Below are 26,878 nucleotides of genomic sequence, written 5' to 3' on the forward strand. Positions count from 1 at the left end.
CCTCACGTTTCCAATACAGACCGCTATTAAATCGCGGAAATTTTCAATCAGATATATCATCGTCATACCTTTTGTGCTTTATCGATGACGCGACAGAGTCTAAATTCGTTCGACGATGGCCGATGTATAGAGAATTTTATGAACACAATTATGAATGTTAAGTCGGATGCTGTGTAGATTAGTATACTAATGCGGCGCGGGAGAAGGGTGGGGGTATTAATATTTTCGCTATATCAATGTGACGATCATTCATTTTAAACAAGCCGCCTAATCCGTCTGGATGTGTTGTTGATGAACCAAATTGTTATGGGATATTAATTATATTTGATCATATCGTGAGATTATCAGGGTCAACGGCCGTAATCACACATGCAATTAAATTAAGCTGTTTATAAATAATACAGGTATTAAACGCGCACGTAACGTACCTTTATTTTATCTCGGACGTTTCGAATCGTGTTATAATGATGATGATAAAGGTACGTTACGGGCGCGTTTAATCCTTTTAATATTTATAAATAGTACAATGCTCGCGAAAGTTTTAAATTCGTTTTTAGCTGTTTAAGCGTACATATGAAACACCAGGGTGAGTCCGTACGTTGACACGAGTACCATGGTACAGTGTCATGATGGAACTATTGATTATATTTTTTATCACAAGTTTCTTATTATTTTACTTACATATAAACCTTTCTTTTATATATATATATATATATATATATATATACCAGCCGGATTCCTCCCGACTGAACCCGAAACCTGAACATTCCTACTGAACCGCTGAGTTCCAAATGTTCCTATGTAACTAACTAAAGTTATCTAACTATGCTAATAGTAACAATCGGTATTCGGTACGAAATTATGTGGATTCGTAGAGTGGTTTTCGTCAAAATCGAATAAGATTCTTATATATATATATATATATATAAGAATCTTATTCGATTCTTATATATATATATATATAATAAGATTCTTATATATATATATATATAAGAATCTTATTCGATTCTTATATATATATATATATATATAAGAATCTTATTCGATTTTGACGAAAACCACTCTACGTATAGTATATACGTACTACTATAATAAGATTCTTATATATATATATATATATAAGAATCTTATTCGATTTTGACGAAAACCACTCTACGAATCCACATAATTTCGTACCGAATACCGATTGTTACTATTAGCATAGTTAGATAACTTTAGTTAGTTACATAGGAACATTTGGAACTCAGCGGTTCAGTAGGAATGTTCAGGCTTCGGGTTCAGTCGGGAGGAATCCGGCTGGTAACCGTTTGAACCCGAAATGGCACAACTATTCCGATGCAATAATCCGCTTTTGTGGGAATTACACTAAGTTTCAACATGACATTGACAATAATATGCTTGAAGAGGCACGTTTTGGTCAAAAGCGAAGTTTGTTTAACCGCTTGCAAAAAAATTTCGTTTTCAGTTTAAACTGTACGTATGAAAGAGTATGTTTGTCCGGGATTATCTCGCGCTTCGCTGAACCGATTTTGATGCGATATTCAGGATAGTGTTTGTTACTTAGGAGATAAAAAAAGAATATATACTGGAGGCGGTTATCATTAAAAAAAAATTTAATCGTACGATAATTTAAAATATTCATGAAAAACGTGTAAAAAATATGGAATTCGAAAGTTTTTTGTTCTTTGAAAAATTCAATCTAATTGGCTTAAAGCTCAAAACTAAATTTGTACCAAAACTCATTCAAACTAATCTTCAAATATGGTTTCACTATCCCTCCTCTATTCTCAAAGCACTGTGAATACTAATGATCAGCTCAGCTCCACTAAGATATAAGTTTGAAGATCTGTCCTAATCCCTCAGTTTCAGATATACGATCCCGCAGATTAGCAGAACAATGTTGTTTGCCATAAGCTTTGCATATTGTTTGCATTGCTTTATCTCTTGGTGCATATAGAGGCTCTTAATATACACTGCTAGGTTTTATCCGCGACTTAATACGCGCGAACCGTAATTTTTTCCTATCCGAGACAGTTAATTGTGAAACTCTGTCCACTACAACTGATTTTAAATTTATTTATTTACTAGCTGTGCTCGCGACTTCGTCCGCGTGAAATAGTTATTTTGGGCATCATTGAAGCGCTCAAGGATGAATAATTCTTCCCGTTTTTTTTCACATTTTTCATTATTTCTTTGCTCCTTATAGTTGCAGCGTTGCATAGCCTAAAGCCTTCCTCGATAAATGATCTGTTCGACGCGAAAAGAATTTTTCAATTAGAAACAGTACTTCCCGAGATAAGCGCGTTCAAACAAACAAACAAACTCTTCAGCTTTATAATATTAGTATAGATTAAAACTTAAACTTTCGCGTTGCGTCTTTTAACGTGACTTTAAAGGTTTATAAACTAAAGATTATTATGGTAAGCGATGGGGTTAGCAATCTGACACTATATAAATAGGATGCTATCATCAGGGTTATTCAACTCACCAGGGACTTATCGTGACTTTTGGCTGTGTCCACCTTGTACGGGATAGAGAAGTCATACATAGAATTCTGAAGACAAGAGGAATACTGGTAGACCATTAACCCCCCTGGTCCGATGACATAAAAAACGATATTGGAGAATCATATGCCCAATAGTGGGCGAATATATGCTGAAGAAGAAGAATATAGAAAGATCCAATGAGAGATAAATTGTTACTTGCGCGTTCAAACAACAGAAAATTATACAACATTATATAATGTAACGTCTTTCCGGCGCCGGGATCGAGACAAGATGGCTGAACACGACACTCCGGATTAAACGGAATAAAATATTTAGGGTTTAAAAGGGTTAAGCCGAGCTTTTGCGACTTCTTGTTTGTTATGTGAACCTGGAAACTAGTCAGATAACATGTCATTGTTGAAAGAAGGCATGTCTCAATTATTTTTATTACGAAAATAGCATATTACATCAATTATAATTATTTACGAGTAATGTAAATGTAAGCCTTCGATAATGGTGATTAATGGTTTTAAGTATGTTAACTTTTTACATACATAATACATTTTACCACGTCTATTACCGTTGCGGGGTAGTTATTTGATAAGGTTGATCAGTATAGCGAGAATGTTTTCCAATACCTTAACGATTAACATACATAAAAAAGTTAACCAATTTCAATTTTCATTTTATTTATTGCATATCATTTCGTACATTTCAGTTCTAACTACTACACATATACAATAGTGACTGGTTCAATAATGGGTACAACAAGAACCCCGTAGGGTATAGCAATGTAGGGTGTAGCATGCGACCTCTATCATGCTAATGTTTTCTTCCATTAACTTAAAATATTAAACTTTATTCTCCCACCTTCTGTTACACAACCCAAAACGTCCACAAAATTCAGTAATTTTAAAACCGCTGTCGCTCCCCAACCCGCATTTTCCGGGCGTTTCTTTGAAGCTGCGTTCAGTTCCTGCCTTTAATTATGTGTTTCACGAAACGGGGCCGAGTGAACGAGACCGGGGGAGTGAATGAAAGAGCCGATCGGTTCATTGAACGGTGCGGAGGCGGGCTATTTTGAAACTTTTTACATAAATATAATGGAGTCTTTATTTTACCATGTCTATTCCCGTTGCTGTGTCGACAAAGTCAACAGTCTCCAAAAGACCCGAAGGCCATATTCAGTTGGATGACTTAATGCAGGAATTGAGATACTAAAAGTGGCAGGTTGCTAGCCCATCGCCTAAAACAATTTTATATTCATTTCCAAATTAGTATTGAACCATTTAAAAAGAACTGACTTTTGTCCCCATTGCATCGTTTCTCTGGAAAGAAGCTCAGATCCATTTGTTACCACGATTATGTATTGAGTAAGTCAGAATTTTACACTAAGCGACGCCCGACAGACTGCTGCAACTTGACAGGGAACCTGACGCCGATTGGATTATGTTTCATTGACCATTAAAAAAAAAAGAAATTCTACTAAAGTAGATAAGTGCGATACGAACTCTCGGAGTTATATCCTACTACTATTATAAAGGCGAAAGTTTGTATGGATGTTTGTTACTCTTTCACGCAAAAACTACTGAACCGATTACCATGAAATTTGGTATGTAGGTAGCTGAAGACCCAGAATAACACATAGGCTACTTTTTATCCCAGAGTTCCCGCGGGATTGATAGGGTTTCCATGCGGACGAAGTCGCGGGCGGCCTCTAGTATATATATATACGAAGTCTCGCGAGCTTAGACACAATTTATGCAATTATTTCTTTTATCTGTTCCGCGTATCTTCAGCGCGGGAAATTGATATGTAAATACGATATAAATTCTCTCCCTCACAGTATTTTATTTACGCATTTGCTGAGAAGATAACCGCTTAAATTACAACAAAATTTTTACATTTCATGGTAGAATGAGGATTTACCAGGAGACATTTCTCCATTACATTGTTGTCCCTTGGCGCTCATTAAATATTATATAATAATAAAATATTACAGTTATATAGCAAAGAGATGACAGTAATACCTAGGTAACAATAATTTACACACGAGCTGGTTATAAAATAATAATGAAGACTTCTTGCTACTAATTTCATTTATTCCGAATCTCATTTTCAGTCTTATGAATGCCGTTTAATTTCCGGCACTTTAGAATAGAACCATTCCATATCTTTCCCATGGATGTCGTAAAAGGTGACTAAGGGATATGCTTACAACCTGTTATTATTTGAATCTTAATTTCATCACAATGGCATACAGCTGAACGTGGCCTTTCTGTCATTTAAAGACTGTTGGCTCTGTCCACCCGGCAAGGAATATAGACGTGACTATTTGTATGTATGAGAATACAGTCTTGTGACTATTGGCTCTGCCTAACCCGTTAGCGATAAATATGCGACATGTTTACTATGATCGGCTACGGAGCCCCACACACGTGCCCCGGCACGCGCTTGGCCATTGTTTTATCATTCCAGCACTCCGGGGTTTATTTTTCACGAGAGACTCGTTCGCTATAAAGGAAATGGCGGAACTTGCACTATTTTACTTCAGAAACGAATATAAACATTTATATTTCGGCTGAAAGAGACTTTATGTCACATATAACACTGTTTATTTGGGAATATTTTTCTTGTTTACGTTTTCCAGAGTCGCTAACAGTATTGTTTTAACATAGCAGGTTTTATTTAAAAAAAATTGGATTGGTTCTTTTTTCTTAAAGACCAAATTTTGTTACTGATTTACATTATTACAATGAAAAATACTATTTAAATATATATGTAGCTTTTCCCTTGGTCGACTTTTATTTACGAAAACATTATATTTTATCCTCGCTACCAGACGAATGTGAGAGCATTTTTTAAGCAGCTAGTAACCCTAAGCCTTCTGATTCTGTCTAACCCAAAGTGATAAAGACGTAATATATATGTATGTTTGTACTAACTAAACAGAGCCAAATCAGAAAATTTTGAGCCAACAAGTTTAATTCCTTACGTAGCAAATAGCTTTAATCCGTGATATAACAATTCCCGAGTTTGGTCCAAAACCTACCTAACTGAATCCGGCCCTGTTCAGAATTAGCAATGTTTGCCTGACATCGATATTGGTGTTTGTCGGCGTGACACGCCAGAACTTGTGTACTATCGCTGGCTATACACATGTTGTCAGTTTGCCAAATTCTTGGGTTCACATGGAATTGTAATTATACAGGGACGTACTCTGTTATATGAAATATTAAAAAAAATGTAGTACTCATCATAGGTTGACAACTCTGTTATTTCCATGGGAAAAACTACTTTGTGTAAAATTTCTGCCTCGCGAAATATACTGGTCATTTATCGAATTCTTACTTTTTATTCTCTTACCAATTTTGATAACTTTACACACGCGAATTATTTAGTGAATACGCCACGGGCGCAATTTACAAATTCATTAACTAAAACATTTCTAATACAAACCTCGTGACGAAAAAGTACTTAAATACTCGTACATAACTCAAATGTTCAATGCGCTTACTATATATTTAAATATTTAACGATCATTTTGAAAAATTCATTTCCTTTTCCGGCGTTCCGAGTATTCATACTATTTACACGACCACCGGCGAAAAGTTGGAAAATATTTTATGAATACGCCGCAGTAATGTTACAGGTGAAATTTTATGCTTTTAAAACCCGAGTAGAGTCCAATATTTTATCCATAAAGCATATTTTGTGATAGTGCCCGTCGACTTTAATAAAAATTTGTATAAATAAAATGTAAAATTTCACTTACATTTCATGCGAGACTCAAAGGATTACGCTTAGTCAGACAAATTTTTAATCTTATTTTTTTGCATATTTGCAAAAAAATAAGAAAGCGATAGACAAAATTACGAAAGAAAGATATTTGAATTTTGAATATTCACATTGGGAGCTCGCACTCAACTTAATTACTTAATTCCACCGACAATAGTAACATGAAGAAGAAGAAGCATATGTGAACGCAATGCCTGCCTGCCTATTAGTTGATCATAACGTTATTATAAGAGTGACTTTTACTCTGAACATCTTCCGTGTGAATGGGAAAATCATACTCACTTATAATGATGCTAATGCTACTCGTAATTAATAAAACAAGAAGATTTTTTTTTTGAAAAATGTTGATAGAACTCATTGTGTTGTTCTGTTGCGCGTTCACCGAAAGTCATACAATAACGATAACGAAATGAGAAGTACAGTGGCCTGGAACGCCTGGTACCAAATACAAATATCGTTTATTCAGTATGTGTTAACAAAAGTTTGTTGTGCTAGCCCCTATTGAAGGTTTCGGAAGAAGCCTGACTCCCATACCACATATGGGAGTTAGGCTTCTTCCGATTGTCAGTTACATTATTTTCATACTGTAAACGAAAGGAAAAAAAAACAAATAAAGTGAAATTTTTATGATAAATCTAAACTAATACAACACTTTTTAGCAGTCAGGAATTAGCATTAGTGAAAAAGAAAAAGAATGGGCATGTTGTGTGGTAGTGTGTGTGTATGCGTGTGTACGTGTGCGTGTTCCTGTGCGTGTGCGTGGCGCTGGTTTTACTATAATTACATTATATCTATCAAATTACTACATAAAAAAAATCTTCAGTCTCATCAAATGTCATATTTTTAGCCAATTATTGAGGAATTTTTTAAAGGCGTTGTAACTTATATTTGTAATGTTTCTGTTTATTATTAGAAGTTTATTGTAAAGTTTTAGTGCAATATAATTGTAGAATCTGTGAGCAAATACTGTCTACCAGCCTAAAGACTTAACCGGGCGCTCTTCAGACAAATAGTATTTTCATATTATATTTTTAAAACCCTTTAATTGAATTCCGAATTGGAGTCTAAATCATTACCTCCAACTAAGTTCTCGTTGCCTGGTACCCAGCACCCAGGCTCGCTAGTTTGTTCGTTAGTTTGTTGTTAGTCAACCGGATTAGGTGTATCGATTGGAAGCTCTGTTTGACTTTAAAGCTTCGAGAAACTTCGCTATACTAGTTAGCTAGTGTTGTCGCGATTTGCAATCAGGTCATTAATTATAGCAACTGTTTAACTAAAAGTTAGTAAGCCTATTGAAAGCACTAAATTCGATAAATTGCAATGGAAAAAAATAAAAAGTGACTTTTTCGATACTAGGGTACATCTTAGGATTTATCTATAGTATGTATTTCACCTGCCCAATAGAAAACCCAGCCCTATATCACATTTTTGGTAAAATCGTATTATTATTATTTTTTAATTCAGCATCATGTTTTGTTTAGTAATTTCACTCTGCGAAAATTTACAGTAACTATAATTTTTACAGCTGATTCAAAATAGTCATATTATAAATACACTTATGACTCTTCCAAATAAAAAAACAAAAATAATACAATTGAAAGTGACCTGAACTGAGAGTACTATTTTCAATTGTATTCAAGACTGAAAAAAATCCAGGATAATATTTACAGCCAGAAAAATTACATAAAAAAATAACATACATGACATACACAAGATGTATTAAATCCATTAATAATATAGCAGAAACTCTTTCAACACGAAAATATTCACTTAAATCTGAGTGCGAGCAAATAGCTACGCGCTACGCCGTAGCAGATGCTACGGGCTACGACCCGCTACGCCGTAGACTGTCATTTCGTTTATTACATTGTATGAAGGAGGAACGAAATCTTATGAATAAGATTATCTGTTTATATTCTTATATTCAAACTAGAGAGCGCCCGCGACTCCGTTCGTATAAAAAGGAAATCATTTAAAACCATCACAAATTTCAGGTTCAAATCCTACCAATGACTTTTTACTGAAATATTCGTTTGATTCCTTACCGATACTCTAACGGTGAGAGAAATATCATGAGAAAGCTTGCACTTTCAGGCAACAAGGATGTGTAATTATGATACGAAATAGGGTAAGTTTCCTTGCATAGTTGCGAGGTCAGACTAGAGTCGCTTCTAAAAACGCTGTAAAAACTTGATTTACGTACTCTAAGACCTAGGCACCTCTCCAAGGCGAGGACGCAACTGGAACTAATAATAGCAAGATGATTCAAATGTGGTTTATTTTTTTTTTTAGTTTATTATATTTCACGATTTTATAGTGTAATTTTAAGTGATAGCGTAGAGTCGGACCGAGACGGATGCGACGTTGTACAGCCAATGAATCTATCATCAATATATGTATTTTAATATAATAAAAAAAGTTAAGGTAACATAGTAAGGAGGTAACATATTGTTTTAATCAATGCTCTGCTTCCTGTCTTTAGGTGTACAAATGAATACAAAATACGGTCTGTCTATTAAATGTCGTGTCGCGACTCGTTTCTCCGTGATACGATCAGAAAGCTTTGCGTACGAAATACAATGTAACCTCATAGTAGGGGCCCGGCGTTGCTCGACTTTCTGAGCTTTCTGCCGACCGAAACTTTTTTCAACTCGTGACAAACAAGTCTGGTAATGAGCATGAATTTCATGCCTGTTTCGCACGTGACACCAATAATAACTCGCAAATAAAGTATTTCATACATTTTATTCCCGACGATTCGATTTCAAAGGTCAAAGAAAATACGAACTATGGAATTATTTCTTTAGAGAGATATTTCATTTTTCTTTTGCGACTTTTTATATCAAGAAATATTGCAAAGAATTTTATTTACTAACTGCTGTTCACGTAGAATGAATTGGAAATTAGTGAAAATTGGAGGCCCTTTTTTGAACAAGTATAATAACAAAGTATACAGAACCAATGAAATCACAAGTGACTCGATCATGATTGACTGGATTGATTTATGATAAAATTGACATAAAAAGATAGTGACAGGTTGCTATATCATTAAACTAAGGAATCCCAAGTTTAATCTCTTAATCTTAAGAGAGAAAAAGTAGCTAAATTCTTCGTTCCCAGAATTTATGTTTTTTTTTCATAAAAACAAGACAGCCACTCTATGAATATATCTAACATCATATCACCGTTATGATTCAAAAACCTCTTACTACTTTGCTAATCGATAAACGAATAAGGTATATCGGAAAATACAGAAAGTAAAAAGCTGAGATTTGGCACATTACACTTAACTAAGTACAGATACCTTATAATTCCTATACTCCCAGGAAACAAACAAGATTTTTCAATTTACGCAAGCGCAGCTGCGACCATAACCCACTAGATCTATATTAAAGAGTAAAAATGGAAATAAATGGAGACTTGTTACAAGTAAAAAGGTTCAAGACTGATAGGTGTACTTGCGATGTATCACGCCACATTCGTCACTGTGAATGGAGTTCAACATCGACATAAATAATGTACTGGACTGAACTTTTTCTGAAAAATAAATACAAAAAAATTGTTCCCAAAATTTAAGTGTAATGTAATGGCGTTAAAAGTCTATCACAATAAAATTATCATCTTGCAAAATAATACCATAATATAACACCACCAACAAAATCTTTGTATATCGCTATTCTAAAAACATAGTTTATGTAGTCTGGAACAATAAAATAAATTGAGGGCATGATCGGCTTGCAAAAAAAAATTATTATTCGACATTACCATCTCATTCTTTGTTTTTTTTTCGCTTTCTTTCTTTTGTCTAGCACAAAATTATTTAATGTCCACGATCGTCTTGTAAAAAATATGCAACAATACGACAATACCGTCTCACGCCTTGTGTTCCTCGCTGTACCGGGAATACTGCATTTTCTATTTCTATTTGATTATACTTCTCCTTCGTCGAGTTCATTATATAACGTCAAAGCCTTATTCCATCTTGTTTTATTGCTGAATTTGTATTTCGTTCTGCTGTAATATCTTTTGTGGCAAATAAACTTTATTTCTTAGTTTGGTGGTGGAAGAAGGTCGATAAACATTGTATAATCGCGGAGACTGATTTCAGATTTTTATCTTTTTTGGTGGAACAAATGCTTCTAAATTATGATGGTAGAAAAGATATTACAGATAGAATAACCAAGATTGCAAAGCCTGTATTGTATATTGTCAGCATGTAACTGTCGTAAAAGCTAAAAAAATAATAAAGTATAAGTAAGTAAGCGAATTATTACACGATTTAGCTAGCCCTAAATAGGCGCGAAGCTGTTGACTATTTTTAATTTTTAACTAACGATACTTTTAGTAAATAAACAATTATAAAATAAAATAAGTAAATAAAAGATGGCCCTTGGGAAAAAATCTAATTAAGAAATTAAAAGAACCTACAGCAGGAGACGACATTCACTTCTGGACAAGATTTTTTTATTTTGAGCATGAATCGAACCCGGGACCTGTGCTGACAAGATTTTCGCCAACAGGTCACTCAAGCTGCACTATTTCCTAGCAAGGCCAGCCTACAAACGGAGACAAAAAGAGGCTTTGATTACCAACGGCGAGACAAATGTCCCGCATCAGTCTTGCAACGAAAACGCAATTACACCGCGATCACGATCACGAGCCGGGCAGGATTCAATTCCACTGATTAATGGCAACATTGACGAGATCATCAACTGATCAATTCAATTTTAAGACGACCAAGGGAGAAGTGCCGTTATATTTTGTCTTATACAAATATCGTTAATACAAAATTGAGTTTGTGTAATGTATGTCTATTAGCTCTACACGATCTATTAAGAAATTATTGAGCCCTAAATGTACAATATATAACCTGGAAGCAAAATGCATTTTCTAACAGTGTTAAGAAAATTGAAAACTCATAAGAAATTTCAAAAGAAGGTTTCAGGAGAATATAATAAAAAAAAATACACATTTTTTACTATTATTATTCTGACTTCAAATTGAAACTTCACACGTTATATAAAATACAAAAAGAAAAGTTTACAAAAATAATAGCGCAAATATGTAACGATAACAGATAAAAAATGCACCGCAAAAATTTAAATAGCCTTCTTTTTTCTTCTTCTTCTGACGGTTAAATTGTCTATATCATGTGCAATATCCCGTAAGGCTCACTATAGTATGTTTTCGAATTAGTATCGGCCTGTTAGCCGTAATTTAACGATTTCCGAGTTAGGGTCAGATGGGGAAAGGGTGAAAAGTGGGTCAGGCAACGTGTGTCTGGAAAAATATCAATTTTATATATCTAAATGAGGGCCAATGTATAAGGTTAATTTCACAGCAAAAACATCGGTCATCAAAACGGTAACTTAAGAATAGAATTTAGAATAGGTTCTTTATAATAGGAGCACTCCATTCTTGTAAGCGATAGACTAGCAACCTGACACTATTTGTAAGGCATACAGTAGCTGTATTGACTTTGCAGTCATTTCTAGACCGTTTGGCTCTGTCTACGATGTAGATGATATTGATTATTTGTATGTATGTAAAACATCGGTCATGATTGATAATAAGGAAGCAAAGAAAGCAATGATCGTGGCAAATTAAAAAAAATACAACTATTATCCTAACCCCAGCTATTCCAACTTATATTATACATACGAAATTAAGTTTGTTTGTTTGTCACACAACAGTTAAACCACTGAACCGATTTTAATAAAAACTTAGATCAAATAAAGTTTACACATTGGAAAATGACAAAGGCTATTACTACAAAGGGCTACTATTTTGTAATTCCCATGACATCTGGAAAAAAGTTTAGTTTAACGCAACTGGAGCTGCGAGCGAAAGTTAGTAAAATATAAAAAGGGAGAAGTTATTAGAAACAAAATGATATTCATAAGAAAAAGCGAGTTACAGGGACGTCCGGTAGACGTGTTCCAAGTATTATAACTTGACTGACAGACGGACAGATTAAAGTAAAAAGGGTCCCTTCACATTGACGGGTGACAGTCGACTCGAATAGAAGTTCTTAATGTTACAACTTTATTTAGGGTTCATTTTATCGCAACTAATATTTATTAATGTGAAATTAAGTCAGTTTGTTTTCTTTTCACGCGTTGTCAACTGAACCAATGCTCTTGAAATTTTGCGTAAATAAAATTAAGGGTCTGGAGAAGATTCGTACTTATCCCGGTTAAAACCATAATTACCGTGGATTTGCATAAAACGTGTATAGGTGGCGTTAAATTCGCTAGGACGAAGCTGCGTGTAAAATCTAGTTTATATTATAATTTGGTGTAGAAGTGATATGAACAGAAGAGGGAATGCTTAGTTGATTTGGTCATGTGCAGAGGATGAATGGAAACCGTTGAAGGATATCTTTTCTACCACGGTTCTCAAATTTAGTCAAAATCTGTCCAGTTGTTTTTGAGTTATTTTGTTACTAACAAAAATTAAAATCATTTTAATTTTTAATTTTTAGTATGGATAAAAAAAATAAAGGTACATTTCCACAAAAGAGAAAAACGCCCTATGAGCTGATAGAAAAACTATCGTAGAATGCAATTACGTAGAGAGCCATGAAATCAATATAAATAAGGCTTAATGTACACTTTGTCATTTCATGTATATTTTGCTTTATACAAATATTTTTGTGCTTGCAAGTGGCAGAAATAAATGTCTATTTGTTACCACAGTCATCTATCTCAATACTGAATGTAAATAACAAAGGGTCCCATCCCACCATAGTCCCTTGGGAGGGACCAGATTTATATAGATTTAAGATTCGTACCTATAAATCTCTTGGAATAAGAATGTTGTTATTGATGCATTTCAAGTGTGACTCATTTGAGGTTCGTGCTATAAAAAGCTTAGCCAAAAAGCTTCTTATTCTTGGCATCAATAAGGCTTTTTTCAATTTATCACGATCCGTAAAAACAACCTTTCTCGCAAACATTATTTTTCTAAACGATACTCCGTCGCCCTCCGCTATTTAGGAAACGGTAAACTAATCCCCCGATACCGGGATATCATAACCAATCGGAAGTTATTTCGCAAGGATTATTGAGGTCCATATCACAAACGTATTTGAAAAACGAACACCACTGATACTTCGTTCGACGCACCACTCGAATTCATGTGATCCTGGTATCCGTAGCGCACATGACGCAGATTTTCCCGGGGAAAACGCCGACAGACGCGTTCGAGCGCCGGGGCGGGCGTCCGTTCACTGAGCCCGGGCGTCCCTCACCCCTCCCGGCACAGCATCCCCCGCAACAGAAACTCTCAATTATTTTATTGGGAAAGCTAATGAGACGAGAAGCATCCAGTGGATCGTCCGATATTCCCATGGTTACATCTAAAAATAATGACAGTGGCTTAATTGATAAATCTATGGCGGTCTTGTGCTATCAATAGTCGAATATCAGAATTTGTGTTTGTTAAGTCTTCAGGTCATTGATTAATAGACTTGATTGGGTTTAAAGAGAAAATGTAAGCATATTAAACGTATTTTTCCCTTAAAAAGCCAGAGAGAGCCATACGTCACGAATAAACAAAAAGAAAAATCATGATTTTGTAATTCTTTTTCTCGTCCGCTCTATTAACCATTTTCATTCATAAAAGTGGCTAAATCAAAAAAGGGAATGCCTTTTAATAAATATATCAAGTGAAAAACCCCTCAAAAATCAGTCCGATTTTGTAACATTAGCCGAAATCTTCTTAACTTAAAAACCACTTGGTTTGCTGGCTATTTCTATAAATAAAATGTCCCTTAAAATACAGATAACCTTCTTATATCAGAACAAGTGGAAATAAAAAAAAATATACATACCGATTTTGTGTTGTCCACAATCCTATTAACTTGGGAACCGCTGATCGGATCACATACAAGAATATTGTAGCGACGAGAAATAGACTTTGTTTATCGTCGGCGACGTAATGTCATTTGAATAATTCATAGCGAACATCTAACACATCATACATATGTACATTAATGCTGGTAGAGAAGACTATCGTTTTCTGACTTCAATGATTTGCGCATTATCCGTGCTTTAGAAAGATAAGCTACCGAGCCTTTAGCGTTGCGATAAGTTAAACGATAGTTAGCTTTAAAGTTGAGCTTAACGTACATGATGACACCAAAGAGCGTTACTTCTAAGTTCATATATAAAATCACGCCTATTTCCCGGAGAGGAAGGTAAATCTACTACTACTACATCTTTCTCCACTGCAAAATCCATACATAGTGTTTTCAATTCCTAACGTTTATCCATATGCAACCTCATCGATATCATGTTTTTTTTTTATCAATCTTACAAAAAACCTATTTTATTTCAATTAAATTTGACATAAATACTGATTGATACTAAAATTTTTATTTCATTGTTAGACGAAATGTGTATAAATGTCTATTACATATTATTTGACATTTCATTGCGCTTTTGACGAAGCATTTTTTTCAACCTTGACATTGGCAAAATCATCGTTTTGTTGAACGATGGAGCCTTAATATTAAAAAACAACAACATTTTCATTATCCATAAATATACTCTATTAGTAGCATTTTTACTCTCTACTCTCTGTCAGAAATATAAATAACACAGATGATAAAATATTTCATATTGGTGTTCACCTAAGAATTTTTGAAGGAATGGGCTATTTGAATTTTGATTCTATTATTTAGCCTTCAATAACCGAACGTTTTTGAAATTGTCGAATTTGTCAACCTAATAAGTGATAATAAAACGATTCATGTATGTATTTAAGAGGACTGCCTTAGGCATTAGTCGGTATATTAATTACATTAAATTCCCGATCATAACTGAGTGAATTCGCGTTCTGTTTTCTTAATGATGTATATCCCCTCAATCTTTCAGATGATTTCACACGATAATTACCTCGTTTATTAGAACTAATTATAATACTCGTAACAACCCTGACATTTAACAGAAAATGGTATTAATCCTCGTAAGTGACATATTAGTGGGTGGTGTAATCAGTAAGGTGCCTGGTCAACACGCGATTGCGCATAAAGGCACCGGTTCGAATCCCACTGCGGCCTTGTACCAATGAATATTTTCGAAATTATGTACATTAGTTTGATAACTAACCGATGCTCTTACGGTGAGAGAAAACATCGTGAAGAAACCTGCATATTCAGGCAACTGGATATGAAATGAAATGAAATGAAAAGTTTATTTAACTCCTTTACAGTATCTCGTTTAGAATGGGATCTCCATTTAAGTATAAATACTTGTGTTTGGAGAACCCGCTCTTCTTATGTGGTAAGCAATAAATACAAATAATTATTGAATATTCAAATTAGAATACAACCAAAAATATGAACTAAAAACCTATGATTAGACAAGATGTGTCACACCACAAAACACATACCACCAATGTAAGAGTAGGTATTAGAACAATATTATCAGCCCAGTCTAGAGTCTAGTCTGGGTTATTTTAAAGCTATTTCTAAAAGATACATATGTAACCTTATAATCCAATACGGGCGTGGTTCCCCTGCAAAGGTTATGGAGGACAAATGGAAGTCGCTTCTTCAAAAAACTTGATTCACCCAATCCAGAATACATGGTCAAGAGCTTACTCCGGGCTCCTCTCCAGAGGGGTGACGATGCAACCAGGACTTAAGCCAGGAAGAAGAAAAAGAAGATAAGAATATTAATGCTTATAATCTTGTAATTTTTTAAGTCCATCAGCAAGCGAATTATCACTATCTGAATCTCAGTATCATAATTAAATGCCATTCAGCTGAACGTGACCTTAGCCTTTGAGACTAATTTCTGTCTACCTCGTAAAGGATAAAGACGTGATATATTTGTATATTGCAGGAATGTAAATTGTTTGGTTTATTCAACTTAAGATAATAACTAATTCAGATAAACATACAGAAAAAGTATTTTGAGTTAAAAGACACATTGTTAGGAATCAGACCTATTATACTTTACACCTTCGGACTGGCATTCCGTTTTGAGTCACCTACCATATGTAAGGTTGTCCAAATAATAAATAACTCCAGGATAGTATTTAAGTATATTTTTAATTCCTTTTCTTTAAATTACACCACCGTCCGAAAAAGACTGTCCCCTTCAGCCGAATGTTTTCTTCCCCCTTTTTCCGCCCCTCTACAGCGTTACACTGAGTTGCCCTTTCTTAAAAATAAGTACTACCATTTTGAATTGACAAATTCCTACTAAATTATTATAATTAAAAATAAATATTGCAAGAGATTAAATGACAAAAATATTAAGGTACCTTACACATACCCCTCCACCACAGGTGCTCTCAAACTGGTCTTTAAAACTATAAACCCGTAAAGCTTATTTGTATTTTAATAAAGCGAACACTTCTCAGCCATATTTTCCAGCCGTCGACAGCCGACATTAAATTTCTAAAGAATTTCATATCTGTGAGTTTTCCACGAGAAAATAAAAGATTTACAGCGAGTATTTAGAGGTGGCGGGGTTTAGAAATAGCCGGCTTAGAGTTCACAAGATTCCGACGTTTTGAAACTTGGTAAGATGTTTTAAAGTGCAAGTATTTTTGGAGTACAAATAAGCTCGCGGCGATTTACACGAGTAATCTTAGAATAAATGTTATTTTGTGCACAATGGATTTTTTATCTGTACTTTTTAAAGGTATCTTAAAAATTGTCGATTATTAGTGATTAAATCTTTAAATTATTTTTTGAAGATAAGGTCAAGTAAGTAAAAAAGTATGCAGAGATCGAGGTAAGTGGAAAAAGAAAGAGGAGTGACAACTAGTTACCCAATCCTGATTGATTCTAATCGAAGTCATGTACAAAAGACACACCCTGGCCTCTTTTTCAGATAGGTGACGACGTAACCGGAATTTACGCCAGGAGAAAAAAGCAGGACAACTAGTTGTATCGTGATTAAGTTATTTTACTTCTCCTTTTTTACAAAACGAAAGAAGATTTAATTCTAGTTGCAATCAATACGAAGCTCCTTATGTCTCGAAGTCCTAACTAACGCTCCAGTATCCATAATCTATATGACAGAGACACAATGAGGGATCGATCATATTACACGAATGCGATGCGAGCAGCTAACAAATGAGACATCGGACGTCGCCACAAAATATCGAGGCTACAGAAGGTGAAAGATACATTTTCAAGTCATTTTTATTTATACACTGTCGCACATTTTTTTTAAGGTTTGGTTTTGTTTCTTATAAATATGTGTGCTAAATTTCATGAAGATTGTTTAAGCAGATAAAGTGTGAACAGAAGACAACCAAACAGTAAATAATATGAAATTATTGACTGCGGAGCAGTTTCAATATTTTCAAGAATAAATACTTAAATCATAACAGGTTAAACTAGTAGTATCGTAGCTATTGAAACTAGTGGGATAAAGGGCATACGTGTATGTCACACCTCTGGTGCGCAGAGGGAGTGTACGTCTTTGTTCTCGTTCTCAAAGAAAAAAGTATCACATTTATTTTACAACGCTCCAATGTAATGTGTAAGAAATCAATAAATGTATATAATGGCACATCTGCTTCACACTTTATTTCTCTTTCATTCTACCGTGTGTGACTGATGATGGGACAAAAGATGAGTGACGAGGTGTGAAGCGAATATATCGATTTTGTCCGACCAAGGCCAGTCAAGGGGCAGTCTGATAATGCGGGGAAACGTCCAAAATATTTCTTTAATAATAATCTTTTAAACTCAATTATCATTAACTAATTTAGTAATTAACCTATAAAACCTATAACCTATTCCCGTGTAAATGTAGGGAATCCTTCTTAGCCTGTTGGGTCGGTCTGATAAATTACTGAGGTGTTTTTTACGAGTAACTATTATTGCTTAGGATTTTTCTTAAAAGAAAACTTCGCATTTGCCAAATTTCTTGTTCTTAGATCGTGGCAAATGGAACGACGTAGTTTCGGCCTACCCTCTCAGGAAATTAATAAAACCAGCAAGGTTGCTTCCAGTGTACATCTGTCTTAAGTTATTATATAATTCCTTTAAGTACGTTAGGATCCCGAGCACCGATATATTACCTCTCAATGCAGGTCGCAACAATGGCTCGTCTTCAAAGGAGATATTACAGCTGGTCGCAGCTCCGGCGCATATAAGATTTATGCCAAACAACGGCATTGCATTTCGCATGATATTGTCAATGGAATATTCTAGATGCGAGTATTTGGGCGCGATTTGTTACTGGTTAGCGGAGACTGCTTTGTGAGGTGCCTAGTAAAACTCTTGTTTACATTTTACTACTACTCCATCTACAGTGAATGTAAATGAAGTACAACTATAAAACACCTTAATTTTTATAAATAAAAACATAAACGAAACAAAAATAATGATTTTTAACTAATAGTAAAAAAAAATCTACAATTTTGTTATATGCATACTCGTACATTAACTATCATTGTGTGTTAATACTATTTAGATAAGCATCCGTGAATCCGGAATCCGACGAGCTTGCATGAAGAGAGTTATGAATGTGGATGAAGCGAAAGAAGTATGCAGGTATCGTGGAAAGATCTGTCTACACCACCGGGAAAGAGGTGTGATTTTTGTATGTAAAACATCCATGAACCAGATAAATCAGAGAATATTCTGTCATATTAATTAAAATAAACAAAACTACCAGGGGATCATAAACATATAACACGTTCGATCTCCCTTACAGGCGGCCCGCTCATGTGCAAAGACTTAAGGTGCTTATCCACCGATAGGCTTACCTTTGTCACCCAGCAACACTGATACGGAAACAACCTTTACGTGCACGACTGGACTCTCAATTCGTATTTCAATATCCTATGAGATGAAAAGATGATCACATTCAGAATGTATAAATCAATTTTTTATACTTTAATATTTTTCGAATGAATAATATTTGTTCGCAAAGTCTCTCTTTCTTTCTTTTTGATTATGCCAAATAACAGAATAAGAGGACATACATACATTAATGTCACGTCTATATTCCTTGCGGGGTAGACAGAGCCAATACTATCCCACGACCACCCATGTATCTATCAACCTTCCGGTTTTACGAGCCGAATCATGTGAATAGTGCGCTGCAAAATCAAGACACAGCCAACAGTCTCGAAAAGACTGAAGGCTACGTTTAGCTGAATGGCTTGATGATGGAATTGAGATTCAAAAAGTGACAGGTTGCTAGCTAACCTCCTACGAGAGGAATCCCAAGTTTAAAAGCCTATCTTTAAGTCGCCATTTACAACATCCATGGGAAAAGAGGGAGTGGTTACAATTCCATAGTGCCGGTAACCACACGGTACTGATGACAAACCTGGGCAACAGCCTGTGTTTTAGGAAATGTGGTATTATAATTTGCTATTATACATTCCTAAATTACAGCAAGATCTTGGTCATGGTATCGGCATACACGTATCAGTAAGACAATAATTACACCGTGTTTACAACGTCTGCTCTGACACAAAGGAGGAATTCAAACAGGGATTCCAACTGAACACTTAGTGTGAGGATTTAGCGTTTATTTTGCATGTTAGGTTCCAATGATAAACTAAGTTTTGGCGAGACCGTCCTAAACATTAGTAGGTACAGAACAGATCTGAACAGACTACTGAGAATCTGTAACACCAATAGAATTCAAAATAATAAAACCCTACAGGAATGGTACCTAAGTACTTATGAATTTGAGGTCTTAAATAAACTATTTTATTATTAATAATTAAATTAAAGGTTTGACACCATCATAACAAGTTTTATTTTCATCTTGCTATTTCGTTTTTAATTTTTTTTTTGATATTGCGTGCGCGTGGTTCTATTTCTGTAACTGTTACTAGGGCTTGGTAACTCCTAGATAATATTCAATCCATTAAGTAATTTCCTATTTTAAGCAAGTCTTCGCTTCTAAGATTTAGAAAAGCGATTTTTTTTATATTAAAAAAGGGATAAAATTAAAAAAAATCCTCCTAAAGTCGATTTATTTTAACACACTCCCATAAAATAAGGAAAAACATTAAGTCGCCGGAAAAAACAGTGATTTGAGTAGGTGTTTCCTAAAAGAGAAATTAGGGATTTCACAAATTAATCCCACACATTAAACGATGAAAACGGTTACCTGAAAACCCGACAGTTATGACTAATAACGGTTAATCAGTGAAGTACTTTGAAATATTGTTTCTCGGGAGACGGGTAGGGCTCATAAACGTTCTTGTTAATTAAATTTTGGCAAGACTCCGAAGTTTGGGGTGAAAAGAAACGATATTAAATATTCATCTACTGTTGCCCACTGCCTCCGACGCAAAGGCGCTAAATTGAACTTAAAAAGCTCCATATAGCCAAAAATAAGCAATAATTTTTTTTAGTTTTAGTATATTACTATGACAATTTTAACGAGCAAATAAGCCAGCCGTCAATTTTCGTACAAAATTCCTAATATTTTGTGTAAAACCTTCACTTATTTTATTTTTTGCTGAGAGTTATCTCTAAACCGTCTGAATTGTTTAAATTACAATTTTAATAAAACGAACACGCCAGATTATGTACTGGAAATCGGCGGTAGGCGCTAAGCTTCGTATTTTAAGCGCTAACATAATTCAAAAGCCAGACATTAGCGCTGAAAGCTTTAAGTTGGCAACACTATATTCACCCCTGTCCGAAGTATAAAGAAGTGACTTTAAATGAATATCGACCATTAGAAGGGCCGGTCCAGTTTCAGAAACCCTTGTAAACAAGCCCTCAGGGAGAGATCGTAACTTATATCATTCAAGTTTAATTGCCCAGGAAATTTGTATGTTTTCTGTATCGATTGTAAAGTACAAACAAACAATATTGATGTAACTTAAACTAAAACAAATAAGCTTTTACTAAGTGTTTTTATGGTATTTTAATTTGGATACACATGTTCATGCATCATCCCTTTCCCGGGGTAGGCAGATATTATTAATTTAATTATTTACTTATTTATGTACACAGAAAACATTAAGAATGATAAACACAAAATACAAAATTACATAGGTTCTGCTTATTTCAACAAAGTCTCTTCCAGTGTACTCCACACACCCAACTATTTATAGACATACATAAACAAATACATCAATAAAATATAACTATTATTATTAAATAGTAAGTATTTTAACAAAAATGCAATTAAGTTTTATAACATACATACATACATATGTTCACGTCTATATCCCTTGCGGGGTAGACAGAGCCAACAGTCTTGAAAGGACTGAATGGCCACGTTCAGCTATTTGGCTTAATTGAGATTCAAATAGTGGCAGATTGCTAGCCCATCGCCTAAAAAAGAATCCCAAGTTTGTAAGCCAACAAGATTTAAGTTTGTTTTATAACAGCTAGATATATTTCTTTAATGTACAGACAACGTATTAAAACCATTGTTTTACACCAATTTTCAAACCAATATTTGAATTTATGTCATCCGTATGTCACGCCGATACGTTTTAGCAGTGTGAATAGCAAGCGGGAAATCTATATCATTCGAAAAATCGAGGGCTGTCAATTTAATAAATATAGACCTAAATATCTAAAAGAGAACGCATCAAACGTACTTCTAATTGCTATAAATGGTGAAACTACAAAAACATCATCCTGGGCAAAAATGACTTAATAAAAGTGAAGGAAATAAAGGAAGTAAAAGATGGACTGTGCAAATGGAGTGTAGTCTGCCTAAACCTTCGGGGAAAGAGGTATGTATGTATGTACAACTAATTTTAACGGAGGTTTCGGAAATTCATACAAGATGGCAAGAGAAACATAATTTGTATGATGTTTCAGAAAATCCTTTAGCGGCATACAGGTCTTTGCATATTACTATCAAAGACGACACGTCAAAAAGAGAGTGCGCCATCTATCGGTAGTGTTATCAGCGACAATGTTGGCGATTGACAAATACATACATTCGATTTGAAGCATTCACAAATTCTAACAGAATTACATCCGAACCCAGCTGGGTATTACTATGAAACTGCCAGTGATTTCGTACAAAACTTTACCCTAACATATATTTTGGCCACTAAATCATTGAGAATAAAGCTCAATTTTTATTGACATTGTTGTTTCAAACGCAGCTTCGTACGAAAATCGTTGTAATAAAAAGTACGAGCTTTACTAAAACATAATTAAATTATTCTCTATTCAGTTAGCTAGTATTTGCAAAGTTTTTTTTTCACAAAATCTCTTTTCACGTGGAATCTTTTTTGCATTTTATACATAGTTGAAAGCATTCAGTCTGAATTGGACGCGAGCTCTTAAAATGTCAATACCGGTAATTACATTGTTGACTGTAAATTCTGAAAATGTCGAATGTTGGAACCTCGCACAAAGTTCAGCTTACCTTAATTTGATTTCGAAATTACATGGTCAAGTTGATATCGTGATTCGAAATGGGAGAATTTGATACCGAACTTTAGAATAAAACCACTTTTTACGACATCCAACAACAACATCAAAAACAAGATATGGATCTTCCCCATGGATGTCGTAAAAGGCAAGTCAGAATTATAACCGGTTTTTAATTAAATTAGCTTACGTAGTATGTTTTTAATTTCTCGTTAATTACTGAAATGATAGACATACAGCAGCATAGATGTCACATCTAAACTTTGGGACTAAAAGACAATCTTTTTTTATATAGAAGTATTAAATATTTAGTCACTACCTCGGGTAATACCCGCCGTCTCGGGACCACTACAAAGGCTTCTCAATCCACTTACCCCCACCCTCAAACCTAAGGACCATTACGTAGTATCGATAATTTATTTATCAGTCCCTTTCGCCCATACAGATAAATACACATCCTTTCATGACGATATTTTTGTACTAAATGCTGTTAAGGGACATAACAGGGCATAATAAAAAAATTAAAATACCATTAAAATTTATTACACTTGGTACAAAAGTTAGGATGCTGATTTCTTGATCTAATGACCAGAGTAAGAGTAGCGAGCGCCTACCTAACCCGTAAGGGAGTAAGACGTGATTGACGCGATATATGAATGTAAGTATTCTTAATTACAACACGCTTTACGATGTTTACGAGTAGGTACAACTTTAGAACTTGTTTGTTAATAATTTACATGCCTTTTACTAGTCCTGTCCTGTTGTTAAATAAAATTCATAACCAAGTAACCAAAATTCATACGAATTTTACCATATACTTAAAATATCATTCTAAATCACACGGGTGTGCACTGATATGTCAGACAAAATCTTATTTGTTTGTGCGTGAAAAAACATATATATTCTAGAGGCAATACCGTACTCCGAACCCACCAAGTTATATGGAATACATTAGTTTGACCTTCAGCAGTGAAATTAAAAACTTGTCGAATTCAATTTCGTTCACAATGGGACGTTATAGCGGAAACCAACGGTTCGTACGAGGAAGCGGATGGCGCATGTGAGGAGCGATTGCCCTGTATTATTATTTATAAATATTGATTATTCTAATTAAACGGCAATCATAGAACTTTGTCATTCAATTAAGGCCTGTTTGAGAAATACACCCTCGAAAATCTTTAGTCACATTTGCGTCATTTACCTATGGTAATGGCACCGGGAACCGAAGAAGAGAAGAATCAGAATGTTACATATGTATAATACTTGTTAACCCAACTAAAGAAACGGCGCCAGGCTTCGTTGTTGTTTTCTATGAATAACTCAGTGCGTAGTGGCAAGGTAATATATTAAAGATGCGAAGAAGTATGCTAACATGGTGATGAGTGAACACAATGTAGTGTCTGCCTTCGGTAATTGTATAAAATTTAATATTATATATGCCTGTTTGTATTAAATTTAATTGCTATTTCTCGCTGCTGCTTATGTTCTGTGCCAGAGGACAGTACGGACGGAGTCACCGAAAGCCGAGCAAACTTAAATTGGATCCTGAATCCGCGACTTCACGTCAAGAAAAACTGTACAATTAATGCAGAAAGGAAATTAGCTATCGATCCTGGATTAGCCTACTTGTGAGCCCTCCCAACTCTTCTGTCAACTTTTTCATGTTACGCAGAATTGCTATAACTATTTATATAATTCAGTCACTTGGGACCAGAATCTTATTATATCTTTATTGTTAACGGATCATGAATGTTTTCTTTTGTTCCTGTAGTGTCCTCACCTCTCTGGAGAAGAGCCCTGGGTCGTTCTGAGATCACGAACCGAGGATAGGTCTGCCTTCCCCGTAAAAAAAAACGTGATAAGTTAATATGTCCTTTCAAATGATTGGAAAAGGTAAAGACGATGACTGTCTCATTCCAATATTATTCATTCTCTACTTTTCCAAATTCGAACACAAGTTGGCAATACTTCAGAGTAATCTCAGAGTTTCACGTTACAAAAGAATTACCTGCAACTGGGGCAGACGCGTGATCAAAGGAGGCACGCGCTCACCTCCTGCCGCGTTCTGAATTCCTAGTACCAGGCTATTGTTATGTGAACTTTGCATGTAGGTCACGCTGCATTTCAACTGTAGTAATGCATTCACTATGTGCTTCATAATGTTATCCTGTTAATTGCTTACTGCAGCCTTTGAACGATGTGGGAAAGCATCATGAGGATACCTGCACATCCAAGCAACTGGATTTTAACCTTGAAACAATACGGGTAAGTTTCTCCTGCAAAGGCCAGATGGGAGTCGCTTCGTGTAAAAACCTGACTCACCTAATCCAGGATCATGATCAAAAACGTACCCAGGACTTACTGAAATGGTCCATGGGTACTAACGTAATTTGGAGTTAGACTTATTTTGAATTTTCCTGTGTATCTGTCTTCTCGGAGTGGTATGTCTTAAAATACGGCTAAGCGAATATGAACTTTCAATGGCAAAATTATGCGCATGACTGCAATTTGTGGAGAGGGGAGGAAGAGGAAGCCTTAGCCCAGCAATGGTTAATTAAAAAAAACATATGATTCTCGAGGTTTGTTAAAAATATAATATTTTGATTTACTCGAAATAGAATTACCAAAGACCAATAACCCACATACTTTGTGAAGTGAAAGGCATATTGTATTAAAGGCCGGACCTCGCCCAAGGCGATGTGGGTTGAATTTATTATTATAATTCACTTAGTGATCGTATTATTTGCTTAATTTAACAACAGGGGGCGTAGCTCAGATGGTAGAGCGCTCGCTTAGCATGCGAGAGGTACCGGGATCGATACCCGGCGCCTCCAAACTTATTTTTTTTTAATTTTTCTGGCACATGGGACCTAAAGGTCCATATTAGCACTTCCAGCAAGTTCAAGTTTTTCTCTTACATAGGTAGGGTACATAAAATAAACCTTCGCTAGGCATAGGAAGACCCTACATCATTCCATTTGTGATCACTACATACCTACTCCTTTCACTTCATCCACATTCATTATACATATTCTCGTAATGCAAGCTCATCGGTTTGGTGTACTCTTGACTTGACCTTTCGCCTGTAAGTTGTTCCTGATTTGATATTTTGAATTTAAATTGCATCACAATAGGGTAATAATTTACGATAAGGATTAAATTATTACCTTAATAAAGAACTTCTAAAAATTAAACAAACATTTTTATTTACCCAATGGCTGGCTTAACACATCTGCCCAGCAAGATGTATGTGTTAACTTCCCCGAGTTTTCTTCTAAGTGTCTTAACTTTTTCCACGGAGACAGTTGACCGATCGATCTGAAATTGTCTTGCACCGATGTTGGAGTAAAGTGCGAGTATTAAACTCAATTGAAGTCAACATCTTAATTTCGTTACTTCGTAGTTCACAACTTATTTAATTATTAATATACACTTTCATAACTAACATCAATAAGTTACTCGAAGTCTACTTATTATTGTCATTGGTCTGATGTGGAATTTGGGAAACTATAATTTGAACTTGGCATTTAGGTAAAGATTGCGCATCATGCAAATGCCGTGTGGTTCCCGGCACCATTACAAAAGAATAGGACCACTCCATCTCTTTCCCACGGATGTCGTAAGAGCCGACTAAGGGATAGACTTGGGATTCCTCTTTAATGTAAATCCCTGCCAATCTAAGGTCTGCCGCGCCGATGGATGCATGGCTAGGGGCGAGCCTAGTCTCGAGCGTGCCACTTCCGCCATGGGGTTGGGCGACCCCCAGGTAATGGCTAGCCTTACCCTGGCATGCGGGGCTCTGCTGGGGCGGACAAAATTTTTCCCTAGCGTCTCGTGGGAATCGCATGGATGCAAATTTTTTGAAAGAGCACCTAGATGGCGGCGATGGTGTCCGCACCCCATCACGTCTCGTTCCCGGCGGGAGCGGTATGCGGTCTGCTGAAAGCCGCTTTGCGACGATGAATGTAAGAGGAGGATAAGATTGAGGAAGTATGCCAGATGATGGATGAAAGACGTTTGGATGTGTTGTGCGTGAATGAAACGAAGCGGAAAGGATGCGACGCGACGCAGCACGGCCCTTACACGGCGTATTGGTCTGGAATTTCCAGTACCAGCCGAGGCTGTCAAGGGGTCGGTCTAATTCTTTCTGCACGAATGGCTGAGTGCGTGAATGAGTATGAGTGTGTCAGCCCTCGTCTTCTATGGATTAGGCTGAAAGTTGGAATCACTCGGATCTTCGTTCTAG

At 35.4% G+C, this 26,878-nt stretch overlaps 1 protein-coding gene and 1 non-coding gene across 6 annotated transcripts in view; one reads left to right on the top strand and one right to left on the bottom strand.

Annotated features, from left to right (window-relative positions):
• The window catches only part of LOC106140510 (neurobeachin), a 457,176-nt gene that overhangs the window by 353,358 nt on the left and 76,940 nt on the right, over positions 1-26,878 (bottom strand). The window lies entirely within an intron of this gene.
• On the top strand, positions 25,394-25,466 carry Trnaa-agc (transfer RNA alanine (anticodon AGC)). The gene has a single exon. It is a non-coding gene; the product is annotated as a tRNA-Ala (tRNA).

Source organism: Amyelois transitella, chromosome 21 (genome assembly GCF_032362555.1).
Source record: "Amyelois transitella isolate CPQ chromosome 21, ilAmyTran1.1, whole genome shotgun sequence".
Taxonomy (NCBI): domain Eukaryota; kingdom Metazoa; phylum Arthropoda; class Insecta; order Lepidoptera; family Pyralidae; genus Amyelois; species Amyelois transitella.